Genomic DNA, 27,003 nt, shown 5'->3' with positions numbered 1-27,003 from the left:
CCCCAAGTTCAACCAGGTATTTATGGAGGTGAGCGGCTCCCGCGAAGCGGGGGCCGCGAGTCGTTGACACGCTGATTGGAGGAAGGGGGAGGGAAGAGGCACCAGCTGCGCCGATGTTCGTCAGAGCGATGAGCAGCCTGGTCCTCGCAGTCCCACCCAGCAGCAGTAAAAGCAGACTCTCCCAGCGGGATGCAGGTAAAACGTGGTTCGGAGCACCAGTGACCCAAAGTTCAACCAGGTATTTATGGAGGTGAGCGGCTCCCGCGAAGCGGGGGCCGCGAGTTGTTGACACGCTGATTGGGGGAGGGAAGAGGCACCAGCTGCGCCGATGTTCGTCAGAGCGATGAGCAGCCTGGTCCTCGCAGTCCCACCCAGCAGCAGTAAAAGCAGACTCTCCCAGCGGGATGCAGGTAAAACGTGGTTCGGAGCACCCCCTCCTTGTGCATTCTGTACAAGCACTGCATACAGACTGGTTATTCATTCAAAGTTTAGCTTTGCCTGTAGAGCCTGGCCTCCCTGGTCTAGGGGTCTCTGTCCTAGGGATGTCAGTGATGGGTGACCGGGTGGGTGTTTGCCCCTCCTTGTGCATTCTGTACAAGCACTGCATACAGACTGGTTATTCATTCAAAGTTTAGCTTTGCCTGTAGAGCCTGGCCTCCCTGGTCTAGGGGTCTCTGTCCTAGGGGTGTCAGTGATGGGTGACCGGGTGGGTGTTTGCCCCTCCTTGTGCATTCTGTAAAAGCACTGCATACAGACTGGTTATTCATTCAAAGTTTAGCTTTGCCTGTAGAGCCTGGTCTCCCTGGTCTAGGGATCTCTGTCCTAGGGGTGTCCGTGATGGGTGACCGGGTGGGTGTTTGCCCCTCCCTTGTGCAGACTGTACAAGTACTACATACAGGCAGGTTATGTTCATAGCCTTTATATAGCACGCAAATACCCCTGATTTCTTGGCGCTTATCTGAGGGTTGTGAAACATGTTACTGCCACGCTCCTTTACATAAATACGTTTTCAGTCCTTTCCAAAGGGCAGAAGCTTGGTTTCTTCCCTCAGGCTGTCCGGCGACCCGTTCCAGATCTAGGATATCGGAACTGACCATGCCCGGCCACCCGAGGTCGCTTTATGAAAGCGTGGACAGGTCAGTAAGATCGCATCGGAGGACCGTAGGCAGCGACCAGGCACATAGTGCCCCAGACGCTCCTTAATGTAAACTGGCACAGTATCATACAGTGCGCACACCCTTAAACACGGCCCTCTGACTGGTAACCAATGCAGTTGTTGCAGCAGCGGCGTGGCACGCGCCCATCTCGCCATCCTGCTGTGTCATTCATGGTCACCTGGAGCTTGCCCAGCAGCTTATCGGGAAGGCCAATCTAAAGGGGGTTCCCATAATCCAGCTGTGACAGAATCAGTGCAGACACCACTGTCCGCATTGTTGAAAGTGAAAGAATTGGGACCCCTTTCTGAAGCTGTCTCGGGAGACCTCTGCGACTCCCACACTCTGTCTCGACTTGCTTGGACATACACTACTCTCCAACTGGATGCCAGTGCTTTTCATTGTTGGAACAGTACTCCGAGAGGAACCTAACTTCAGGGGCCAAAAACTGCCCATAGGGTTTCACTTTGTCGGGATTGCCAGCACTTCGGTCTAGGCAGGATTATTCTTCCGCGAGCTAGCAGTCGTCCAATCCACAGTGAACCTCGGAATATTCTGCACGTCCAACTGTGACTGCGTGGAACTCTCAAGCCGCAAGACCAGCCGAGTGCCATGGGCATAGCTGAACAGTGGGCAGTCCAGCTGTGCTGGTGCTGCCATCAGTGGCTGTATATAGATGACCAGCAATGCCGATTCCCTCCGATCCCTGAGGCAGTGGCGTAACGATAACTGAGGGGGCCCCCCTGCAAGGTACGTGGAGGACCCCCCTCCGGACTCTATCAGGAGCTCCCCGGCCACAGTGCTGAGGGGGCCCCCTGGAGCTTGGTCCTCCCCCCGCACTGCAGGGGCCTGTGTTACACCCCTGCCCTGAGGGACCCCGCAGGTTAGCGCCCTTGCCCTGGAGACATGACCGCCCATCTGTGCCCGCTGTAAACGGTCATTCAAGACTGACGGAATCCACAGGGGTGCAGACCCTCTAACCACACAGGCCATTAACCAGTGCAAGAGCAATTGATGGTCGACCATATCAAATGCTGCCGTGAGGTCCAGCCAAATCCATTCTTATGTCACCAACCAAAGTTCATCCAGTACAGAGAGCATCACTAGCTCCGTACTGTGATGGGCCTGGAAGCCTGACCGGCGGGGTGGAGGAGGTGCTGGTCCTCCACAAATTCTGAGGGTCTTGGTTACATGCCGCTCCAACATTTTAGCTGGAAATGGCAGCAAGGACACTGGGAAAAGGTACTTTAAGTTTTTAGGGTCTGGTCCGTCTTCAACAGAGAGCTGACCATAGCCCTCTCAAACCTTGACGGAACTTTGCCAGATGCCAGAGAGGCGTTTAGAAGAGACACAAGTTTGCCCCCCACCCCCACCCACAAGCTGGGAAGGCTGCTTTATCCACCTTTGGTGGACAAGGGTTGTTAGACGGCGACCTCAGAGGAGCCCGGAAAGGGGTCCTGACTACCCTGAGACCCACCCTCAAAGTATCGTAGCCGGGCACTGGCGGGAGATTCCCCAGGGGGAGGACTCTCGCAACTAGGATCGTACTTCTGGCACCACACGACACAGAGGGACCACACTGGGTATTCTCAGAACAAGCTTTATCAAACAGGTATCACTGCAAATATGTACAAGGTGAGCACGGGCTCAAGAGTCTCGGAAAGGTAGGGGGTAGCGGGACTGTCTCTGGTAACGGTTCAAAGGAGGGACGTACCCGGCGCACAGCTCACAATCCTCGAGCTGGGGGGTAGGCTGGTTGTCGTGGGGTCCGGCGGGACCGGTGGAGTCTGAGGAAGCCGCGAGTCACTCAGCGGGCTCAGGTACAAGTTCGGAGGTCTTACGATCTTCAGGGAGCCGCGAGTCACTCAGCAGGGCTCAGGTACAAGTTCGGAGGTCTTACGATCTTCAGGGAGCCGCGAGTCACTCAGCAGGGCTCAGGTGAGTTCCAGTTCCAGGAGCCGCGACCACGTCAGCAGGCTCTCGTTGTTCCAGCGTCGAATCTGCCGGACAGCCCCAGAGCACCCCTTGTTATAGTTCGACCCCTCTTTGATGTCCGGAGTCTGTGCAGGCAGGGGTCTTGTCACCTGGGGGTCGCTTGTCGGGATTTCCTGCTATAGTCTTTTGATTCTTTCAGGGCCGGGTCGGGAGGAGTCCCAGACACCCAGCAGGCGTGGAGCCAGCCCTCAGGGAGGCCGGAGGGCCGATCGAAACCCATCGTCCCGGGGGAGTTCAGAGGTGCGATAGAAACTGCTCCTCCCTCTCTCATCCCCTGGAGCGGGATGTCCTCCAGCCGGAGTGGCGCCTCTATGCCCGGGTCGCGCTGGGGCCGGGCGGCCATCTTGGTGCATGAAGTGGGCACGCGGGCCCGGGGTGGCCGAAAGGGGAGAGGCCAGGGACGGGGATGTCCGGGTCGGTGCGTGTGTCCTGGTGGGGAGGTTCGGCTGGGCCGGGGGCTTGGGCTGTATGTACCAGGTTTCGGTGGTGCGGGGGCACGGAGGGCCATTCTACGAGGCCGGGTCCAACACGCGTCCCCCCCCAGCTGAAAGCCGGAGAGAACTGCCCATCAGCTTGGGGGGGTTCTCTTCGCTGAGGCGGAAGAACCGGGAGAGGCCGTCAGCATTGGCGTGGTCCGTACCAGGGCGGTGTTCCACGGTGAAATCCATCCCCTGGAGGGAGATTGACCACCGCAGTAGCTTGGGGTTTTCTCCTCGCATCTGCATGAGCCAACGTAAGGGCCGATGGTCAGTTTGGACTCTGAAATGGGTGCCAAACAGGTAGGGTCGTAGCTTTTTGAGTGCCCAGACCACGGCAAAGGCTTCGCGCTCTATGGTGCTCCATCTTTGTTCTCGGGGCAACAGCCGCCGACTGAGGAAGGCGACGGGCTGGTCTAGGCCTTGGTCATTTACTTGGGACAGGACGGCCCCAATGCCATGCTCGGAGGCATCGGTTTGGACTATGAACTCCTTGGCGTAGTCGGGAGCCTGGAGGACGGGGGCAGTACACATGGCCCTTTTTAGGGCATCGAAAGCTTCCTGGCAGGCAGCCGTCCACTGCACTTTCTTTGGCTGTTTTTTAGACGTGAGTTCTGTGAGAGGGCCGACAAGGCTGCCATACCCCCGAATGAATCTTCGGTAGTAGCCCGTGAGTCCCAGAAAGGCTCGGACCTCCGTCTGGGTGATGGGTGGTTCCCAGGCCAGGATGGCGTCGATCTTTGGCTGTAGCGGGGCAACCTGGCCACTCCCGACCTGGTGCCCCAAGTAGACCACGGATCCTTGCCCGATCTGGCACTTGCTGGCTTTTACTGTGAGGCCTGCCTGGCGCAGGGCGATTAGCACCCTTCGGAGGTGCTGGAGGTGCTCACTCCACTCTGAACTGAAGACAGCGATGTCGTCCAGGTATGCCGCGCTGAACTGTTCTAGCCCGGCCAGGACTCTATTCACCAGTCGCTGGAAAGTGGCCGGGGCATTTTTCATCCCGAAGGGCATTACGCGGAAGCGGTAGTGCCCATCGGGGGTGGAGAAAGCGGACCGCTCTTTGGCCCCTTCGGTGAGCGCAATCTGCCAGTATCCGCAGGTGAGGTCGAATGTGCTGAGGAACCGGGCTGCCCCTAGTCGGTCAATGAGTTCGTCGGCTCGTGGAATGGGGTGGGCATCGGCTCGGGTAACGTCATTGAGCCCCCGGTAGTCCACGCAGAATCGGAGCTCGGGGGCGACACCGGGGGCCGCTGCCTTCGGGACCAGGACCACGGGGCTGGCCCAGGGACTGTCAGAGGGCTCGATCACCCCCAGGGTCAACATCTTCGAGACTTCCGCTTGAATGCAGGACCGGACCCGGTCAGGAACCCGGTAGGCTCGGTGTCTCACCGGCGGGCTGTCCCCGGTGTCCACATCATGAACACACCAGTTGGTGACCCGGGGGGTCAGGGAGAAGAGGTCAGAAAATTGTCTTAGGAGCTGGCGGCAGTCCGTTTGTTGCTGGGCAGTGAGGGCTGGGGAGAGGTTCTCCTTCCACGGAGCCATCCTGCTCCTTGATACACAGGAGGTCCGGGAGGGGATCCGACTCATCTTCGGCCCCGTCATCGGTGGCCAGCAGGAGGCTCAGTTCTGTCCGCTGGAAGTGAGGCTTGAGGCGGTTCACGTGCAGGACCCGGAGGGGATCCCGAGGCGACTGGACGTCCACCTAGTAGGTGACTTGGCTCTTCTTCTCGACCACTTTGTAGGGCCCAGTCCATCGGTCCTGGAGAGCGCCAGGCTTCACGGGGGCCATGACCCACACCTGCTGGCCCGGCTGGAACTCGACCAGAGTAGCATTCTGGTCGTACCAGCGCTTCATTTCTTCTTGACTCGCCTCCAGGTTGGCCTCGGCCAGTTCTCGGAACCTCCTGGTCTGGTTCCGGAGGGCCAGGACATATTGGAACACATCTCGGGGGGTGGTCTGGGGTGCTGCCTCCCACCCTTCCTTAACTAAACTGAGGGGACCTCGGACGGGGTGCCCATAGAGTAATTCAAACGGGCTGAACCCTAAGGACTTCTGGGGGACCTCCCGGTAAGCGAACAAGAGGCAGGGGAGCAGGACGTCCCACTTACGCCGGAGGGGCTCTTCTAGGCCAGCGATCATCCCTTTCAAAGTCCTATTAAACCTCTCTACTAGGCCGTTCCCTTGGGGATGGTACGGGGTGGTGAACTTATAGGACACCCCACATTGTTGCCACAGGGACGTCATATACCTGGATATAAAATTAGTGCCGTGATCGCTCACGACCTCGCGGGGGAAACCCACCCTGGAGAAGATCCCCATCAGGGCCCGGCCCACCACGGGGGCCGTAATGGTGCGTAGGGGAATAGCCTCTGGGTAGCGGGTGGCGTGGTCCACTAGGACCAAGATGAAACGGTGACCTTGGGAGGTGGGGGGGTCCAGTGGCCCCACGATGTCGATCCCGACATGTTCGAAGGGGGTACTGACGACCGGGAAGGGTTGGAGGGGAGCCTTGCGCTTCCCCCCACTCTTCCCACTGGCTTGGCACGTGGGGCAGGACTTGCAGTGGGCCTCTACCGCTGCTTTCATCTTAGGCCAATAAAAATGGGTCACGAGACGGCTGTAGGTCTTGTCCTGACCCAGGTGACCGGCGAGAGGGACATCGTGGGCTAAGCCCAGGAGGAAATCCCGGAAGCGGAGAGGTACCACCAGTACCCGTCCGGATCCCAGCTCCACTGATTTCTGCTCACTATACAGGACGTTATTCTCCCAATAGATTCGGTGCGTTCCGGTCTGGTCACCTGCGGCTTGGCCCTCGGCCTGGCGCCGCAGCCCGACCAGGGAAGGACAGGTGGCTTGCTCCTGGCAAAATTCTTCTCGGGTGGGCCCGCCCTCGTGGCGCCAATGGGCCAACTCGGGTAGATCCCCCAACTAGGGGACCGGGGCGGGGTCGGATGGTGCGGGTTCGTCGCTGGCGACGGACCCTTCCGATGGGGGAACGGGAGGACCCTCGGCGGGGACGGTGCTGGCTACTTCGACCGGGGTGCTCTCGATTTCTCTCCGGGGAGTGAGTCGGGCTGTCATAGATCGGGTGGTGGCACACACCCACTCGGGGAGTCCCATCATTCCTAGGTGGGCCTTGCGCTCTACGTGCTTCCAGGGAGAACTCTCCAGGTCGTTCCCTAAGAGGCAGTCGACCGGCTGGGAGGTTCTTACGGCCACCTTGAGTTTACCTATCACCCCTCCCCACTCAAATGGCACCAGGGCCACCTGACACATACTTTCCCTATTGTCTGCAGATATCACGGGGCAAAAGATATTGGGGAGGATCTGCTCCTCGGGAACTAGGTGCCTGAGGACACCGGTGATACTGGCCCCGGTGTCCCGCAGGGCCTCTACCTGGTGGCCATTGATCTTGACGAGCTGCCCATATTTCTGTGTGTTGGACGGTAGGAGGCTACCAGGGATCATTTCCCTATCTCCCAGGGATACTAGGGCCATCGCGGCTGGTTCCCACTCCTCGGCTTCCTCAACCTCCTCCCCTAGGGCTACGTTGGCTATCTGTCTCGCAGGGGTGACTTGGGTGGCCATGGGGCACTCTGGGTCATTGGCGTAGTGCCCGGGTTTCTGGCAGCGGAAACATGTGACGGTCACCCGGTGTCCCCGTCTCCCAGGGGGCCCTGTTACTGGTGGGGGGGGCGCCGGGAAAGGTGGAGGTGGTGTCTTCGGGGGGCTAGGCTGGGACTCCCTCGGCCCTCCCTGGTTCCCTCCCCCTCTCTGGCGGGGTGGTCCCTGACTGGTTCGGGGGTACTCTCCTACCATGCCCCGGGAGACCCGGGTGTTGGTCCAGCGGTCGGCCTCCACGGCCAGCTTCCGGGGATCTGTGAGCTTGCTATCCAGCAGATGTTGACGTAGCTCTACGAAGCAGTTCGCAGCCAGATGTTCCCATAACATGAGGTCAGTGAGTTCGGCAAGGGTGGTGACTTTGCTGCCCTTGACCCACCCATCGAAGGCCCGACTAAAAAAGTTTACATACTCCACCCAGGTGGTGCCCGGGATCTTCCTGCAGTCCCGGAACCGTTGGCGGTACATTTCTGGGGTGAGGCCGTATCTTGTGAGGAGAGCCTCTTTCATGTGGCTGTAGGAGGTCTGCAGGGAGAGGGGTAGGTCGAGCAGGGTGTCCCTTCCTTCGCTCAGAAACCGTCCCCACAACCCCGCCCCCCAGTCCTTCTGTGGAATCCGATGGGAGGTCATGGCGACCTCGTAGGCCCGAAACCATTGCTGAATGTCATCGTTTTTATAATATTCTTTGACCACATCCTTGGGGATGTGGACCTTCTGTTCCGCTGGGGGGGCCGTCTCTCGGTTCCCCGAGGGCCTCCCGTCCTCATTTCGGGCCTTGAGCTCGAGTTCCTTTAAGCTCCGTTCGTGCTCCAGTTGGAGCTTTCTTCCTTCGTGCTCCCGTTGGAGCTTCTTTTCTTCCAGTTCGCCTTGTACACGCATTTGCTCTACTGCTAGCTTCTTCTCCGCTAACTTCAATTCGCCCTCGATTTTGAGTTTGGCTAACTCGAGTTCATGACTGCGGCTTCTCTCTCTGTCCGCGAGCTCTTCCGGGGATAGGCCCCCGTCTGGTACGATGCCTCGCACCTGATTGCTACTGCTTTCACTTTGGGGGGGTTCGGCTTCGTCGGGGCGCTCCCCCGTGCCTTCCGGGCGGGAGGTCCCGGTCTCCACCCAAGTTTTCAGTGCTTTCTGCAAGTCTTCCTTAGTGTTGAGGCCAGTGGTAGCGATTTTAAGTTCTTTGCAAAATTGTTTTAGCTCTTTGTGTGTGTATTCTTCCAGATGCTCCACCTGGAACACTCTGTTGGCGTTGGTTTCTGCGGAGCTCGTGGCGCTTCCTTCTGCCATCTTTGTTGGTCGTGCGTCCGTCGTTTACTGTACGATCTCTAGGTGATGGGCCCGAATCCCGTCGCTTGCCACCAATGTTAGACGGCGACCTCAGAGGAGCCCGGAAAGGGGTCCTGACTACCCTGAGACCCACCCTCAAAGTATCGTAGCCGGGCACTGGCGGGAGATTCCCCAGGGGGAGGACTCTCGCAACTAGGATCGTACTTCTGGCACCACACGACACAGAGGGACCACACTGGGTATTCTCAGAACAAGCTTTATCAAACAGGTATCACTGCAAATATGTACAAGGTGAGCACGGGCTCAAGAGTCTCGGAAAGGTAGGGGGTAGCGGGACTGTCTCTGGTAACGGTTCAAAGGAGGGACGTACCCGGCGCACAGCTCACAATCCTCGAGCTGTGGGGTAGGCTGGTTGTCGTGGGGTCCGGCGGGACCGGTGGAGTCTGTGGAAGCCGCGAGTCACTCAGCGGGCTCAGGTACAAGTTCGGAGGTCTTACGATCTTCAGGGAGCCGCGAGTCACTCAGCAGGGCTCAGGTACAAGTTCGGAGGTCTTACGATCTTCAGGGAGCCGCGAGTCACTCAGCAGGGCTCAGGTACAAGTTCGGAGGTCTTACGATCTTCAGGGAGCCGCGAGTCACTCAGCAGGGCTCAGGTACAAGTTCGGAGGTCTTACGATCTTCAGGGAGCCGCGAGTCACTCAGCAGGGCTCAGGTGAGTTCCAGTTCCAGGAGCCGCGACCACGTCAGCAGGCTCTCGTTGTTCCAGCGTCAAATCTGCCGGACAGCCCCAGAGCACCCCTTGTTATAGTTCGACCCCTCTTTGATGTCCGGAGTCTGTGCAGGCAGGGGTCTTGTCACCTGGGGGTCGCTTGTCGGGATTTCCTGCTATAGTCTTTTGATTCTTTCAGGGCCGGGTCGGGAGGAGTCCCAGACACCCAGCAGGCGTGGAGCCAGCCCTCAGGGAGGCCGGAGGGCCGATCGAAACCCATCGTCCCGGGGGAGTTCAGAGGTGCGATAGAAACTGCTCCTCCCTCTCTCATCCCCTGGAGCGGGATGTCCTCCAGCCGGAGTGGCGCCTCTATGCCCGGGTCGCGCTGGGGCCGGGCGGCCATCTTGGTGCATGAAGTGGGCACGCGGGCCCGGGGTGGCCGAAAGGGGAGAGGCCAGGGACGGGGATGTCCGGGTCGGTGCGTGTGTCCTGGTGGGGAGGTTCGGCTGGGCCGGGGGCTTGGGCTGTATGTACCAGGTTTCGGTGGTGTGGGGGCACGGAGGGCCATTCTACGAGGCCGGGTCCAACAAGGGTCTTCCGGCGAACCAGCTTCAACAGCTGCCAAAAAATGAGGCCCGTGCCTCAAAATCCAATAATGGGAGTGCAGATAACTGCAAGCCCTGATTAGGAGATCCATCCACCTGTACCAGCGAGCAAGGACACCGCGCATATTCCCTTTTTCCATCAGGATATCCCTGATCTGGTTAAAGTCCTACCTGCGATTAGTCCTCTGCATATGCCACCAGGGCCTTCTCTTTAGTCTGGCTCAGTTCTTAAAGCACCTTAAAGACCCCTTTTGTGGGTCACGGGCTTCAGTGATCCTGGAGTCCTAGACGGCTGCTGTAACATCCACAATCACTCTTCTAGGTGCCCAGCTCGGTTTTATAACTACTCAAAGCATCCGGTCCATAGTGCCTAAGCCATTTCCTTCCACACTGACTAAGCCTCTGCTTCCCCTCTCGAAGCCAGGGTCTATACCAGGGGCACACATAGCCTGGCCTCTTACTCCTCTCGAAGCCAGGGTCTATACCAGGGGCACACATAGCCCGGCCTCTTACTCCTCTCGAAGCCAGGGTCTATACCAGGGGCACACATAGCCCAGCCTCTTACTCCTCTCGAAGCCAGGGTCTATACCAGGGGCACACATAGCCCGGCCTCTTACTCCTCTCGAAGCCAGGGTCTATACCAGGGGCACACATAGCCCGGCCTCTTACTCCTCTCGAAGCCAGGGTCTATACCAGGGGCACACATAGCCCGGCCTCTTACTCCTCTCGAAGCCAGGGTCTATACCAGGGGCACACATAGCCCGGCCTCTTACTCCTCTCGAAGCCAGGGTCTATACCAGGGGCACACATAGCCCGGCTTCTTACTTTTTCCCTACGAGCTGGAGTGACCCTATCCATAGTATCCTGAATCCAGTTCATGAATTACGCACTTTTTTTGTTCCACATCCTCTCCCCTACTTAGAGGGCGCTTTGAGGCCCTTAAGGTCTCCACTACATGAGCCTTATCAATTTGAGACCAGCTGTGTACTGTGCGCCAACTTGCGTACGGCGTGCGCACTGAGCTGGCAAGGAGATGGCAAACCTTATCTGATGGTGATCTGACCAGCCACAGGGTTCGATCCCTCCTAGCCCGGCCATTGATTGAGTGGACCATACCAGGTCCAAGATATGCCCTTATCGCGAGTCTGTATCTCAACCAATTGCTCCAAGCCCAACTCTTCCATCCCTTCGCTAAACCTGGCAGTGGGGGATCCTTCGGGACATTATCCCGTCGCTAGTTAAAGTCCTCGGCCACTACTACCCGGGTATATCTGGAGCGCGCATCACTCCATTCCAGAAAATATGGTTTGTATGGGGGCGGCGGGAGGTCGCCAGGGGTGGACTATAAACTGTCACAATAACCAGACACCTAGATTCCAGAGCCACTTTTATACCCCAGGTTCTCAGCCTCATCCATGGTTTTGGCGACCACTATTTCTGTACCAAATTGCCTCCGAGTGATCAATGCCACCCCTCCCCCTCTTCCCACCCTGCTGATTATGCGCAAGGAGGGGATATTCCGGGCAGAGCCACTACTATGACAGGCTCCGCCCCTTCCTCAAACCATGTTTCAGTCCATGACAATACAAGCAGCTCATCCTGCTGCAGGAGAGAAGATTTCCAGGTTCTGAGCAAGGAGCGTGTGTTTAACTGCATCGCCCCAAGCTCCCCACTTGGGCCCATGTTCTTAGCGACATACTCTCGGTTCTCTTGCCCCACTCCTCCTACCATCAGTGCTTTAAATTGAAAAATAGAAGTGCTGGTACTCTGTACCAGAGTACGTGCTTGTTTCTGAGAAGTGCCGGTATTCTACAATTAAAAGTGTAGCATTTCTCTTGAAGTGCCGGTGTACTCTCCCTGTCAAAATAAAGTGCCGGTACTCCGTACCGGACAGTACCGGCCCATTTAAAGCACTGCCTACCACCATACTGAGTTGTGTCCGGTCCATTTCGCCTCCCTCTTTCCTGGAGTAAGCTTGACCTACCTCGCCAGCGGTGATCATTAATCCCTCTGCTTTAAGCCTGCCCACCACCCCCTGGATACCACATGAACCGCTCCCACCTCATCTTCATCCCTCCTCAGAGGTATACGTCAAGATTTGCCCCGGGGTCCTGGCCCTTTCCGGGCACAGACGGGCTCGCCTAAGGCGCGCCATTGGTGTGTTCGCTCAGTCTTTCCAGGTCTTACGCCCCTAGTGGGCATTGGAGGGCAGTTCCATCACCACTGGTGTGTGAGAAGGGATTCGGTGAGACCCGCGTCTTGGTCCTGGAGCGGGGAGTGCCCAGGGTCCAGTGCTTAATTTGCATACATCTTTATTTTGAAAGCTATGTGCCAGGGCCTTTGTCAGGCGCCACTGCAGCTTCCACCACCCGTCGCCCCTGCCAGCGCTGCCAATGATGGGAATAACACAACTGCTGACATCACACTCATACAAGCGTGACAATTCGGACTATTTCAGGCCCCAAAGCTATAAGAATGGCTCGGGTGGCACCTAATAATTATTCATTCCGTATACATTTAAAATAACTGACTGTTGTGGTAATACCTACATTAGCCAGACAGCGCCACCTTGTAGCGGACTGTGAAGTTCCGGTGTTAACAATGAAGTGCCGGTGCCGAGGACCAGAAACCATCCGCTCAAATTGAGCACTGCCTGGGGTCGGGTGCGCAGGGACGCGTACCACAGATCTTAAGCCAGGAGCGTCGGCGTGACAGATGGCTGGTGGACCCCTGAACCTGAGGAGGGTTATCCCCTCAGATCCACTCACCGTTGGAGTCATCTGCTTCTGTCTGATCCCGGGGGACTGATGTACCCCAGTCCAGGTGTGGGGGAACCCTTATGAACATCATACAACCCAATCCTCTGAGGGCGCTAGTGCCAGAGGGTCTCTGGGTGCGAGTTGATGCATGTGAGTGGCTGCTCCCCTCGGTTTGGTGCCCGTGGTTCGTTTTTTGTAAATACTGATTTTCCTGCCGCCAGGGAGGTGGTGTGAGTTGCCCCCCTCCCCCCCCCCCCCCCCCCCCCCTTCTGTAGCAGACATGACGAGCTAGGACCCATGCCCAGGCCGGAGTGCGTATTAACACTGAACTGGTTCCTGCACTGGGTGGGACGCGTGAAGACCACACGCCCTAAGATGCCGCATGCACCCCAAGATCTGGCATTGAGCCCTCTCCCTCTGTATGATAAAGCTCCCAGCCAAGCACTGCACCATGCATATTGGGGACCACACTGGGGAGGGTGCTAGGCATTAAACAATGATGGGGTGCAATAGCTTTCGTTTTTTTTGTCTACCAGTTTCCATCTCTGCTTTTTAATTCCTACGCCTGCATCTTTTGATCGTTTTGTGTTGTAAATTCCAAGCAGAGGGGTGGTAGCTTAGGGGGTTGAGGTGCTTGCGGAGGTGTCGCACAGGCTGGCATGGCGTCCTCTCTGGCCTCGCTTCACACCGAGTGAAATACCTGTGGCAATTCCGAAGCTTATCCTTCATTTCTAGATCTCCGCTCACTGTATTTTTCATTTTCAGGTCCTGGGTGTCCAGCGTAGGCCCTCAACAGCTGGATCTAGGCCAGATGTTGGTCTATAGGTTAAATAAACCGTTTTTGGTATAAACCATTCTGGTGTCAATTTCTTTCAGAGTGCAGGTATGATAGTTTTGTTTGGGCACGCCCTTTCCTCTGGTAATGCAGCCATTTGTGGCAGCTTAGCACCCCCATGTGGCCATTTGTAGTGGCACCGCAAGGCCGCTCCCCTCTGCTGCCTTTATGAAGCACTTGCACTGGATGTCAATACGTTCCTTCTCTTTAAAGGCGTCTGTTGGCAAGATGTCTGTCCTCGCCAGACCGACGTCTGTCCTCCTACCTGCCCTCAGCTTGTCGAACAATCGCAGTCGAACTTACTCCATCCGCTTCAGACTGTGCCTGTCCAAAGATGGAAAGAAAAAGCGTTCCACAAACTGTCCAAGATTCTAAGACTTCATTTAAATCTAAACTGCCAATTTGTAGTACTAATAAAAATATTGTTGCTGCTTTGCCCCCCCACCCCCCGCACAGTTATTTCAATGATGTAATTATAGGGCGGCCAGCAGTTCGGATTATACGGAGTCTGCTCACGAAATGATTGCGTCCTTCGTGCTGGCAGCAGGACACATCTGTCCCCGCGGCACATTTTTCTGCCTATGTACATTATGCCAACTAGGGTAATTTATGCTGACTCCATCCTGCGGAGCAGGGAAGGTTGCTGCCTGCCACGCATGCAGGAGGGCACCTGAGAATACGGGCGGCCTCGGGCAGCAAATACTGCATGGTTTACGCAAACTGCTGCTATTAAGGACCGGAGCCCTCACTCCCTCACTTTTGGGGCCTTTCTTGGGTTCATCCTAGATCAGCCTTTTATGATTGATACAAATTTATAGAGCACACTAAACCCTCAGGTGTCAAAGCGCTACAGCGAGACAGAAACGGTCAATCGGGAGCCGAGCGACAAAAAAAGCAAGAATCTGATGAAAAGAGGCACGTTTTCAGATGTTTTTTAAAAGACATAAAGGAGTCCACTTCAGTAATATAGGTGGGCACGGTGTTCCAGAGTTTTGGCAGGGGCAACCGAGTAGGCACGCCCACCCCATCTAACTTTGCCGATTCTGGGAATCTCCCTTTTTTGCAGCCAAAGGTCTGAAGCTCGGGCCTTTCCGGTGCAGAGCTAAAAAGACCATGCAGAGAGCCTTGAAGGAGGTAATATTTAATAACATAACATAATGTTTATTTGTAGAGCACACATTTCACCCAAGGGTATCTTGATGCTGAATAACAGATGTTCATTGTTACCCAACAATGCTCATTTTATCAACCTCGGAAGGATGAAAGGCTGAGTGGACCTGCCGGGGTTTGAACCTGTGACCATGCGGTTGAACACCTGCCCCTACAGTGGACACATTTGTCCGCTAAGCCATCAGACCTGGCCCAGACCCTTCACTATGTGATCCAGGGCTCTGTGCCTTGTGGGTGCAGCTGGGCCGAGTGTGTCAGAGGTTTGAGGCAGGACCCTGGCCATGCACATGCCAGCCTTGTGATGCGTTAAAACAAAGGGTAAACCCAAAAGTCACTGGGACCTGGGTGTCAGACAGTAGAAAGCATGCGTTGTTTGTTGTGCTCTGTAGGAACACAGCATCTTGTTTGTGTCATGTTGCGTCACGGTATTGGGGGGAAACCAGCATTCATACACCACACATTTTCCCCTGGTGTTGCCTTGTAGCGCTGCGAGCTGCTCTGTATGGACTCCTCTCTTGTGTGGACCAGAGGCTGAATGGGCTGTCTGGTGGTGGCTTGTTTCGTGGGCGTGTTTCGAGGAGTGGTCCTCTATGTGTGGCGGTTGTTTGCTTGTCGTTCCAGTAGAGGCATTGGTCGTTGGTAGGCTGGGTGCGGATCCGGTCTGCAATGTGGTGAGTGTTGGCGGAGTTGTTACCTCAGATACTGAGTCGAAGCCGTGGGTGTGGTCTCTTGACGCCCACTGTGGTTTTCTGTTCTTTCACATGAACCGTTGCCATTCAGCTGGCATCCCTGATAAGGCGTGTGCAATGCCCCAAGTGGGTGTCCGTCGCAGAGGATGAAACCCAGCGTAAGTGCCATTGTCTGTGCTGCGTAAGATGTGACTGGCCCAACACCCACCGGTTGGCCCTGTCGGGTGTGGTGGCCGTGTGGCCCTGTCGGGTGTGGTGGCCGTGTGGCCCTGTCGGGTGTGGTGGCCGTGTGGCCCTGTCGGGTGTGGTGGCCGTGTGGCCCTGTCGGGTGTGGTGGCCGTGTGGGCCTGTCGGGTGTGGTGTTTGCTGCTTGACTCATTGCCCATCTGATGGCCTTTGGTGCTTTGTAGGTGACACAGGAAGCGGTGTTGGTTGCGCGTGTGTCTGGGTGCTTGAATGAATGGACCTGCACCAAGTGTTGGGCCGTGTTGGCGCTTGAGTGGTGCCTCGTGGTGCTTGGACAGTTGTGCCCAGTTCACGGGTGTTGTCTTTCAGTTGTCGTCGTCTGCTCCAGGCATGGGAGGCGGCCGTTCATCCGCCGCAGTCCTCCCGGGGCTGCTGGTTCATAGGCCGTTTCCCCTCGAGGGCAGCCTGCTCCGGGCAGATAAGGCCGCCGGTCCGGGTGATGGATGTGGGGGGGGGCGCCTGCGGGATCTGCAGTTCAGACCGTGTGGGTAAGGGCGGCTCAAGGTCATCGCCCCGTTTACGTCGCTGCAGGTTTGGAAATATTCCAGAATGCCAATTTGCTTTCCATCCAATCGCACATCCCAGTTGCATTTTTGCACCGAAGTAACTTTGCTCTGAACATGAACTGTTTTCGGGACCGTGAAGTGAAGGTGAATTGGTTGACGTCAGTGGGGTTGTTTTCCAGCTTCAGCCTTCTGAGGAGTCTAGAACCGTTTTGGGGTTGGCACAGGGGACGGGGGAAGAGGACTTCTCCTGAGCAGGGGTGGATTTCCCAACACTAAGGGGAGGCCTGGCCATTGGACCCCCCCTGCCCCCTCCATGGTTCGGACACTTTGGGGCACGAACACATGCAGTGACTCGGGTGAAGTTGGACGAAGGCGCGCGAGACGGTGTCAGTGTAAGTGCATAGTAGAGCCATCGACGAACAAGCCTTGGCATAGCCAATAGGCCTGGGGTTAACATGCTGAGCGTGGGAAGAAAGGCTTGCACGAGTACGAACAAGGGGGCGCTGAAGGAGGGAGAGGCGGGAAATGTAAAATAGTGCCTCTCGCACTCCACTCGGGATGGAAGGATACAACCAAACAGCCAATAATATTTTGTGAGAGTTACTCTTGGCTTAGCCAAAAGGGATTGATCATCCGCTTTCAGTCCCTGGCTCCAGACTTTGTCAGAGAGGCAATGGGCGCAAAGCGCACTGTACATGTTTCAGAAACAATTGGTCTGTTTGGGCGGCTGCACTGCCGCACCCAGATAAAGAAAACGAAAACGAAACGACTATTGGATAAAATGTTGCTTGAATTCAGCGACATTTTAAACAATTGGAAATAATTATCAGAATGAATCCGGCCTCGGGTGTGCTTTCTGTGCGGTTGCTGCTATGCTAGTAGTAAGTGCGTCTTCACTCCCTTGAGGATTCGTTCCAGAAGGTAACTTTCTTCTCCAAGCGGACATTGCCAAGTCTCAGCGATGGGCCATCATACAGGCCACCCGTCATCTGAGGGTGCTAGCTACCCCCGGGGACATCTCACACAGAGCTTTAGTGGTTTAAACCAATAGAGGCAGTTTTTAACCGAGTTGGAAGCTACCGACTAGGGCTCCATGATCTCTGGCCATTACAGGCTCTGGTTAATAATAATCCATATTTGTAAAGCACAAACGTATCACCCCTTAAGGTTTCAAGGCACTGGGTGGGAGCAGTCGGGGAGATTAAATGAGCTATTCCCCAGAGTCACATGATGTTGAGTGGAACAGCCGCCGACGCTGGGGATCGAACCGTGAGATACGCACTCCAGAGTCAGCTGCTCTGGCCGCTGCGCCACACCTCTTCCTCCAGGACTCTGGCGGTCGTTCACCGAGCACCGTCCAAAGATCGAGCTATTTTAAAGCCAGTAGTGTCACTAGATCCATGCGCCAACCTTCACAACAAACAAACACTTGACCAAGCCCCGGAAACTGAGCCAAGAGTGGTGACCAGCCCACTCTCTCCAGAACACGCAGCCTGGGCCTAGGGGAAGACATGGTGGCCAGCCCACTCTCTCCAGAACACGCAGCCTGGGCCTAGGGGAAGACCTGGTGGCCAGCCCACTCTCTCCAGAACACGCAGCCTGGGCGAAGACATGGTGACCAGCCCCCTCTCTCCAGAACACGCAGCCTGGGCCTAGGGGAAGACCTGGTGACCAGCCCACTCTCTCCAGAACACGCAGCCTGGACCTAGGGGAAGACATGGTGACCAGCCCCCTCTCTCCAGAACACGCAGCCTTGGCCTAGGGGAAGACATGGTGACCAGCCCACTCTCTCCAGAACACGCAGCCTGGGCCTAGGGGAAGACCTGGTGACCAACCCACTCTCTCCAGAACACGCAGCCTGGGCCTAGGGGCAGACATGGTGACCAGCCCGCTCTCTCTAGAACACGCAGCCTAGGCCTAGGGGAAGACCTGGTGGGCAGCCCGCTCTCTCCAGAACACGCAGCCTGGGCCTAGGGGAAGACATGGTGACCAGCCCACTCTCTCCGGAACACGCACCCTGGGCCTAGGGGAAGACCTGGTGACCAGCCCACTCTCTCCAGAACACGCAGCCTGGGCCTAGGGGAAGACCTGGTGGCCAGCCCACTCTCTCCAGAACACGCAGCCTGGGCGAAGACATGGTGACCAGCCCCCTCTCTCCAGAACACGCAGCCTGGGCCTAGGCGAAGACATGGTGACCAGCCCGCTCTCTCCAGAACACGCAGCCTGGGCCTAGGGGAAGACATGGTGACCAGCCCACTCTCTCCAGAACACGCAGCCTGGCCTTGGGGAAGACATGGTGGCCAGTCCGCTCTCTCCAGAACACGCAGCCTGGGCCTAGGGGAAGACATGGTGACCAGCCCACTCTCTCCAGAACACGCAGCCTGGGCGAAGACCTGGTGACCAGCCCCCTCTCTCCAGAACACGCAGCCTGGGCCTAGGCGAAGACATGGTGACCAGCCCGCTCTCTCCAGAACACGCAGCCTGGGCCTAGGGAAAGACCTGGTGGGCAGCACACAGATATATGGTTTTGGGGCACCGGCACCGTTTTGGTTGGGGCGCAGGAAGCTTCTTATTCCTGGTGTTTGTGACACTGCTGGTCATGTTGATCCTAACAGGCCGTGGCACTGATTAGTCACTTGAATTGTAGCCAACCTGGACGGGCTATGATTCTGCCAGCTCAAAATATTTTATTTGTTGTTCAAAGTTAAGACAACAAAAAAATATATATTAATGGTGTATATATAGTAAAAATATACAGAATAAATAAACGTATTGCAATGTAAATATACCTGAAATATGTAATTGTCTTGAATCTAATGGAAAAGAAATATTGAAGGAATAAACCAGAGCTACTTCTTTAGTGTGATAGGCTTTTAAACTACGACTATTAGAAACAAGAACTATAATCGATACCTTACAAGTATGTGGCTGTACAATCATCAATTGGACTCCGTAGCTTTTGAAATAAAGGAATATTTGTACATGTTCCCTTGGACAGTTGGTCTCCAGCTCCAATAAAGGTAACGCAAGACCACCAAGCCTGTACCCACAATGCTCCAGGGCATGGTTCACGGGCCATGAGCTGAACACCTACGTACCTCTTTGGAACCAATGAAGCCTCTATTACACAACATAAATTGATCCAGAAATGGGCGGTCATCAAGGCGAGCCAGCAATGGTCTTAAGCCAGAGCCAGGTTTGTGAGGAGACGCGGGGCCTCCGCGTGCCATGGATGGCTAAGCAGGAAGGAGTTTGTATCTGCCCCAGCAGGGGGCAGGATGGAGGCAGTGTACTTCATTCAGCCTTGCCCTGAGAGCCTCGTGAAGTCCTCAGGCTGGGTCTGCCCCAAGAGCAAACCTTGGCACCGAGCACCAGAGCTTGCTCACAGTGGCCCTGCTGTGCGGTGCCATGTTGGCAGCGCCCTGTGCGTGTGGAAGGCTGGCACTGCAGGTCAGGTTGGTTGAAGTGGGGACTGGGCGTGTCAGTTATGCTGAGGCCTGGAGACTTTCTACCACTGTGGACGTGTAGTAGCAGAGGGGGTAAGACACTACACCCACAGGTAATGGCAGCAAATGCAGTAGGAAATGGCGACCACTGAGCCGCAATAGATGGGGCGAGCGCTCTGTCAGGGGCACATTCACCTCTTCCAGTTCTAATCTAGTGCAAGGGGATGCCTAAGGGAGGGAACCCACTCTGGCCTAACCACCCTGAAGACGACGTGCCACCTCTGGTGGGGCAGCCAGGAGAGATGCATAACCACAGGTCTTCTTGGAGGAGGGAAAGGGATTTTCTTTTTTATGTAATGTATATCTTGAAGTGTGAGCCGGCAAAGTAACCCAATGGCCCTCGTCGACTCTAACTCTGCAAGTTGCGCACAAACATTAAAGCTAGACTGGTCTTAAAGCCAGGGCCGTTTCTACCATTTGGCAAGACTAGACGGCCGCCTAAGACGGCAAAAGGGGGGGGGAATTTAATTTGAAATCAAACAGCGAAAAAATGGAGCAAATTAGGAGAAAAGGGGAGGGGGCGGCGTTTTCAATTCTCGCCTAGGGCGGCAAAACACCTAGAAAAGGCCCTGCTCAAAGCATCTAGGAGCAGATACCTTCCTCCGGAGATGGTAGTCAGGATGGCTGTAATGTTGTTCCTCGGGTCCCAGTGGTGGGACTTTGACATGAATGAAATGCTGCCCTTTAATCCTTGGAGGGATCGCTGGAATCCTGGGCAAAATGAACCAAGGACTGTTGGGGCCGCAGGGCGGGGCTGGGACCTGATCTGAAGGTAACGGAAGAGTCCCGGATTGGAGGACAGTTGCAGGACACAACAGGCGACGAGGGATCGGGAATGTCAGTGGAGGAATGCGTTGAGCAAACTGTCCAAGCTGATGAGCCTGGCTGTAGCTCCGAGGAACAGACGGTAGAAGCCCATTGACCCGCGAGCCGTGTCTGAAAGTTCCCCGCTGCCGCTGCCTTTCTCCATCCCGGCGGAGCAGCGAGGACTACAGCTCCCAGGTGCCTTGGGGCAGGAGCCAATTAGTGAGGGCGCGCCAGGAGGCGTTTAAAAGGCAGCCAGCCCTACCGCCTCGCGGGACGCGCGCGGACGGCGCCGGGCTGAGCCCGAGCAGAGGGCGGGCCGTCTGTGGCCGTCCGGGGTCGACCAGGGTCGGGTCGGCCTACCCTCTGACATCGCTACCACGGAAATCTAAGGTACTTTGTGTATTGTTGCATAAATCTCTGAGCTATGGGCAAAAGGAAACACCCGGAGGGCGAGTCTGATCTTACTAGCTCATTACCTGTCAAGCCCAAAATGAGGAAGACTAAATCTAAGAAAAATCGCCACCATGCGGGTGGTAACTGTGTAATGGATCGCATTGATGACATTATTGATGAACGCGTGGAGTTGCTCAATGTCCCCCCCCAACGTCTGCTGTAGGTGGGAGGAGGGAGGTTACTAGAGGTTCTGTTACGGTCCCTGACATGTTTCTTTTGAAAAAGGGTGGAGAGGAACAGACCAATGGGGTGAGGGGCAAAATGTCCGTTTTTAGTGCTCCTGTTGTATTATCGGATGAGGGGCAAGCTTTTCCTCATAAGACTCTACCTGTCTCCAATCTATCACCTGACATTGTCTGCAGTAATAGGTTTTCTCTTTTGGGTGAAATTGATACTGATACTTGTAGTTCTGCCCTCCCTTCCTCTGTACCTTTGGACTCCCTTTCGGGTACCTCTCTACTTGAAGGTAGTTCTACCACTAATCTTTCTGAGGGTCTTACTGCTGTTGAATCAAGTAATCCTGATATGAAATCTCTATTGGTGGTAGTGAAAAATCTTTGCTCCTTGATTGAGTCTATGCAAACCAAGATCGAAATCCTAACGGTTACTGTCAGGAAACTCAAAGAATCTAAGTTGGGTTCTGGCACCTATTCTAAAACCGACTCCCTACGCCTAGGGGTGTTTCGACCAAGGCCTCATTAAATGTGGCAGTTAGGCACACCGCGCTTTCCAATATTTGTGGAAAGACTCCACCACAAGACTCTTATCCCCCGAGTAATCAATCTAGTTTCTTAGTCTCATCAAGGGTTGATCAATCCTCTCATTGTACCCCGACCACTGTTGGACGTTCTATTAGAGCCCCACCTGGTATTTGTCAGGCTATTAAGCGCGCTGGAGGTCCTCTTTCTGTAAACGAGAGATCTAGTATTAACCCTAGAGGTAACCCTTATCACAGAGTCCAAACCTATGGATCACACACTCTCACTCCTCACTCACAAAAAATGTATATGGTGAATGTTCCTAGTTTGCCTTTTGGGTCCGACCATGAAAGCAGTGAATCCTTGATTTACAAGGTTATTCACTGGATTAGACACGTGAGGGGCTGCCAATCAGTAATTAGAGCTGATATAGCTGGAGCATGCAGGATTTCTCAGGCTGGTAGTGCGGTGGATTATATAGAGGTTATTTTTATTGAGCCTACCATTGCAGGGAACTTAATTAATCTCGAGTTCAGAAGCTGTTCCTCGGATTGTTCTGCAATCCAAATGAGGTCCACTCCTACTCGGTTATCTCGCCCAGATGATCTTTCCAGCCCGTCTGTGGGAGAGTCATGTCTAGAACAAAATGACTGACTGTCTAAAGAACCCACTTTACCTGTTCCCCCAGCTTGTTCTTCATTATTTAACAAAACCCAAAATACTGAGTTGGGTACTTCGGCCAGTGCAGAAATTCATGGTCTTACAGTAGATTTGGCAAGGATAAACCAACTGAGTAGCATCTCGGAGGCCCATCAGGTAGATAGTGTAACCTATCCAGAGTTTGGGACGCTCTTGTCCTGGAACATTGCAGGTTTAAAATCTAAGCTGAAGGATCCATACTGGGCATTGTTTATTAATTCTTATGACGTCTGCTTATTCCAGGAGACCTGGCTACTTGAGGCCCAGTTTTTTCCAGGATTTTTAAACTTCAATGTTCTGGCAGTTAAGGGCAAAAAAGGGCGCCCTTCTGGCGGTCTTACTATTTGGATCAGACAGGACCTTGGCATTGTTGTTAAAGAGCTTCCTACTTCGCATCTAGACATCCAGCTCCTCAACCTCAAGTTTAAAAATGGAAAATCACTGGACATCTATAATGTTTATGCTAGAAGTACCGGTGGAAAAAAGTCTGACACAATAGCTCGCCTGGATGAACTTATGCTTCTTTATTCCCAGCACTCCCATGTAATTTTAGGTGGAGATCTTAATACTACCTTTGAACCCCTACTTGGTGTTGATTGGAGCATTTCGGAGGTTGAGGATAGTCTATGGGGTGTTCCAAAACTAGATCTCGAACCTGTCACTCGTTGGTCTGAACTGGCAATCCAGATCAACGCCCTCTGTTTGAATAAAGGGCTTCGTGCAACAAATGGCAGGTCTGAGCAAGATAAATTAGGGTCTAATACTTTTAAGAGTGGCTCACGTGCTAGCAGAATTGATTATATCCTGCTATCACTAGATCTATGGGATGTCCTGAGGGGTATGGTGGTTATAGATAGATTGGAGAGTGATCATAATCCTCTCTCTCTGTCTACCTTGTTTTGGGTGAACCCCATTGCCCCTAACTATCTCTCTCCTCAGTATCACCAAGATGTAGTTGTCGCAAATGATATGCGACACGTGAAATGGGCCAAGGTAGCTCAAAGTCAAGAATGTCTTACCTGTATTTTTAATAGTTTAAAGCTTGCCACTAAGGATTTAGGGGTCTTGTACAACCAATGTCCATTGGAACCATCCTGCATACCTGGAATATCGATCCATGACTCCTTCTTTTTAGAACTTAAAGATATCTTTGTAAGGCCCTGCAAACCATCTACGCCTAAGTCTGACCCCTCGCCACGATGGTATAATGTCGAGTGTAGGGATGCTCGCGCGAACCTGGGTATCGCCCTGAAAACTGGCGATAGTATAAAAGTTCGCTCTGCTAGACATGCTTATAAGCAAGCAATTTTAAAATCTAAGCGAGCGTGGGACTACCAAAGATGGCAGGATCTCAGGGAAACAGGTGCCCAAAAGGACATGAGACGTTTCTGGTCCGTCCTAAAGTGGGGGAATGGGGGTAACCCTGATAAACCCCAAAATTGGGTTTCGCAAGACGCATGGGTCAAGCACTTTGAGTCACTCTATGCTGTTGGAGAGGATTTGTCCGCTTCCCCCAAGTATCAATTTACCTTTTATAAGGAAGATCCTTTCACCTTGGGTGACGTTGCTAACGCCCTCAAACTTTTGGTTCCAGGAAGGGCCCCTGGGATGGATGGAGTCCCCGCAGATATTTTTCTGTGTAACAGCGAATTTTGGGGAAACTATATCCTAATCTTAGCTAATCTGATTGCCAGAGGTGCCCCGATTCCCACTTCCTGGAAAGGCGCCGAAATTATTCCGGTGTTCAAGAAAGGGGATAAGTCCCTCCCTGCAACTTATCGACCAATCAGCCTGATTGATACCATGCAAAAAATCCTAGGCAGGCTGATCTTGAACAAAGTGCTGGATTGGGCTTCTGAAAATGCAATTCTCTCCCATTTACAAGCAGGTTTTAGAGCCAGAATAAGCACCATTGATCAGGTGTTGCATTTTGCTATGCTGTATTGGAAGGTGGTTTACTTGGGGGTGGGGGGGGGTGGGAGGCAGTCTCTATGCTGCCTTTATTGATCTTAGGGCAGCCTTCGATCTTGTCCCCCGGGCATCTCTATGGGCTGTCTTAGATAAGATGGCTATGCCACCTGTGCTAATTTCCCTTATCGCTAGACTTCATGTAGATAATTTTGCACAGATTAGGTGGGGTGGTGTAGGTCAAGTGACTAGCCAGTTCCCTATCCAGAAGGGGGTTAGGCAAGGCTGTGTTCTTGCTCCTACCTTATTCTCATTGTATATTAATGACGTGGCCAAATTACTAATTGATGCAAACGTAGACGCCCCCACATTGGCAGGTGCTAAAATCCCTATTTTAATGTTTGCCGACGATTGTCTCATTATTGCCAAAACCCCGAGTGGTCTACAGAACTCCTTTAGGTATTTTCGAGGACTTCTGTTTAGCCCGCGGGCTTGAAATAAATGTTTTAAAATCAAAATTTATGACCTTCAACCAGTCCAAATCTTTCAAAGGCAAAATATTTATGAACAATCTGCCATTGGACCAGGTTCAAGATTTTATTTACCTAGGTATTTGTATCCCAACATGATTTGGGATGGAAAAAGCAAGTAGATTTGGCAACTCTTAAACACTCACAGCTCTCCGGTGCACTGAGTAAAGAACACATCCAATCCTTGACCAAACCTATTTACCCTGCACTTCGTGTGTATGATGGCAAAGTGGTTGGTGCTGTGCTCTACGGAGTTGAGTTATGGGAATTTGATAATTTACACAAACTGTCTACCTCTGAAAATAGATTTCTACGAAACCTTACTAAACTACCTCAGAGTACTCCCCTGTGCCCTCTGTTTTATGACCTAGGAATGAGACCAATAGCTTTAATTGCCTCGTTTCGCCCCATATTGTATTGGCGGCGCTTATGGGTCACTCCAGAACTTAGGCTCTTTGCTCTTGGTCTTATGGATATTATTAGATTGGACACCTTCCATAAGGTTAAGTGGCTCCGTAGGATATATGAGTCGCTTAAGGACCTGGGCCTAACAACCTTGTGGGAGGATCCACTTAATGCTAGCTTTCCGCCTAAGCAAGTTTTGAAGGCTTTGTATTGGGAAATGGTGGCTACTTGAGTTTACAGAAGTACAGCCCCGCTCTCTTTGACTGGTGTATTCTTTGATTTCAAGAATACGACCTCATTGGCAACCTTTTGGGATGACATTACAAATCCTCTGGATAGGAAGCTTTATTTTCAATTCAGAGTAGGCAGTCGCCCAGTAAGAGTTTTCATCTAGGTGGGCCTTGTCTAATGTGCTCAATTGTCCTGGCTGTACTGCATCTGTTGAATCTGTCAACCACTTCTTGTTTCAATGTCCATCCTATGCAATTCCGCGCTGGACCTGGTTAAAATCAATGTGCCGGCAGTTGGGCACGAGAAATGCCAAAGTGGCAGTGCGAATTATGCGTTCTGCTGAAATCCCACTTGTTTATATTTCTGTCGCTAAGTTCCTTGGAAGGGCCTGGGTGATCAGGAGTAAAATGTTGGTTGGGTAAATCATCCTAGACCCTGAAATGTTAATCTTTCTGCAAATACCTTTATTTATTGTTTTAAACCATTTTAATATGTTCTGACTATTTTGTACATATATAAATTTTTGTACGCTTTTATGACAATTGTCGAATAAAGCTTTCTTGACTTGGAATCCTGGGCAGCTGCAGGACTGGTCCATGGTAACCCTACGCTTGTATGGCAGGAATAAGGTCGGATTTTTGTATGCCGGAGAGGGAAAAAGTGCAACTTTATAAAGCTAAAACTATTGAAAGACATGAAATAATTCAGAATATGAATTTTTCCGGATATGGAGGTCAGCTGTTATTTTGTATGATACCAAGAACTACCTGGATAACATGCAAGTTAACCAATTCATCAGTGTTTCAATACTCTTACATTAATTATTCATTCCACATCAAAACTGTAATTTTATTATTGCCAGCTGTGCTTTTTTCACATCATGCAAATGTGAAAAGGGGCTCCCAGGGGTCGTATCACAGGCCCGGGCGGTGCCGGGGGCGTCCCAACCCTTCAACCAGCCCCCAACCCTTCAAGGTGCTCCCACTCACCCCAGACAATGAATCGCTGAGGTCTAGATATGGGAGACCCTGGGGGAGGGGCCCCATGTCAGTCTGCAAGGGGCTTCCACCGTTTTCCGTTACGCCACTGCCTTGCACTGTACTAATGCTTAGAACTCACACTGCACACACAGCTGAGCCATCCTTCTAAATTCGACTCTTGGACTGACCCTGTGTCACGCAAACGGCGTACCCGTGCAGTCGATTAACTTCTGAAATCCTCTCTGCCTCTGCCCAGGCGTTGATCTGGTGGGTGGCAAAAGAAAGAGGTCCCCCCCCCATTTACACAGTGAAGTACCTCGTGCAAATGGTAACTCTGCGCTAGCAGGGCCGGCTCCTCCACTAGGGCGGAGGAGCATCGCCCCACTGCTTCTCGCAGTGTGAGAAGCAGAAACCTGAAATGGTAATAACTTTCCCTTATTACCATTTTATGGTTGGTTGCGGGTGGGTGGGCTGCCCCAAGAGCAGGGCAGGCAGGAGTGGTGTGCCTGCCCACTTCCGAGTGTGCAAAGATTGGTTTCGTGACCCCAGGGGCAGACCAAGCAGTCATACGCACTCTGCCTTCTCCATGCTTTGCAGCCTGCATGGAGAAAATGTCCTCCCCATAAGCGTCTGGCTGGGCGATGTCCCGACCAATCACACGCTGCTTGCACGTTGTGATTAGCTTAGGGGAGGGAGGGAGCCAGGCTGCCTGCTTCTGCTTCCTGTTTCT

At 53.8% G+C, this 27,003-nt stretch overlaps 1 protein-coding gene across 4 annotated transcripts in view; it reads left to right on the top strand.

The window, feature by feature from the left end:
* RAB11FIP5 (RAB11 family interacting protein 5) overlaps positions 1-27,003 on the top strand; it is a 334,850-nt gene that overhangs the window by 132,337 nt on the left and 175,510 nt on the right. The window contains exon 1 of one of the 4 annotated variants that reach the window (XM_085642766.1): positions 15,412-15,462. The exons of the other annotated variants lie outside the window; for them this stretch is intronic. The gene's annotated coding sequence lies outside the window, so the exon portion shown is untranslated. Of the gene's footprint in view, positions 1-15,411; positions 15,463-27,003 lie in introns of those variants that run through there. 4 annotated transcript variants of the gene reach the window in all.

This window comes from Triturus cristatus, chromosome 2_2 (assembly GCF_964204655.1).
Source record: "Triturus cristatus chromosome 2_2, aTriCri1.1, whole genome shotgun sequence".
NCBI classification, from domain to species: Eukaryota; Metazoa; Chordata; class Amphibia; order Caudata; family Salamandridae; genus Triturus; species Triturus cristatus.
Note: the sequence above shows the minus strand (reverse complement) of the source record. Positions and strands in the feature narration are given on the sequence as shown.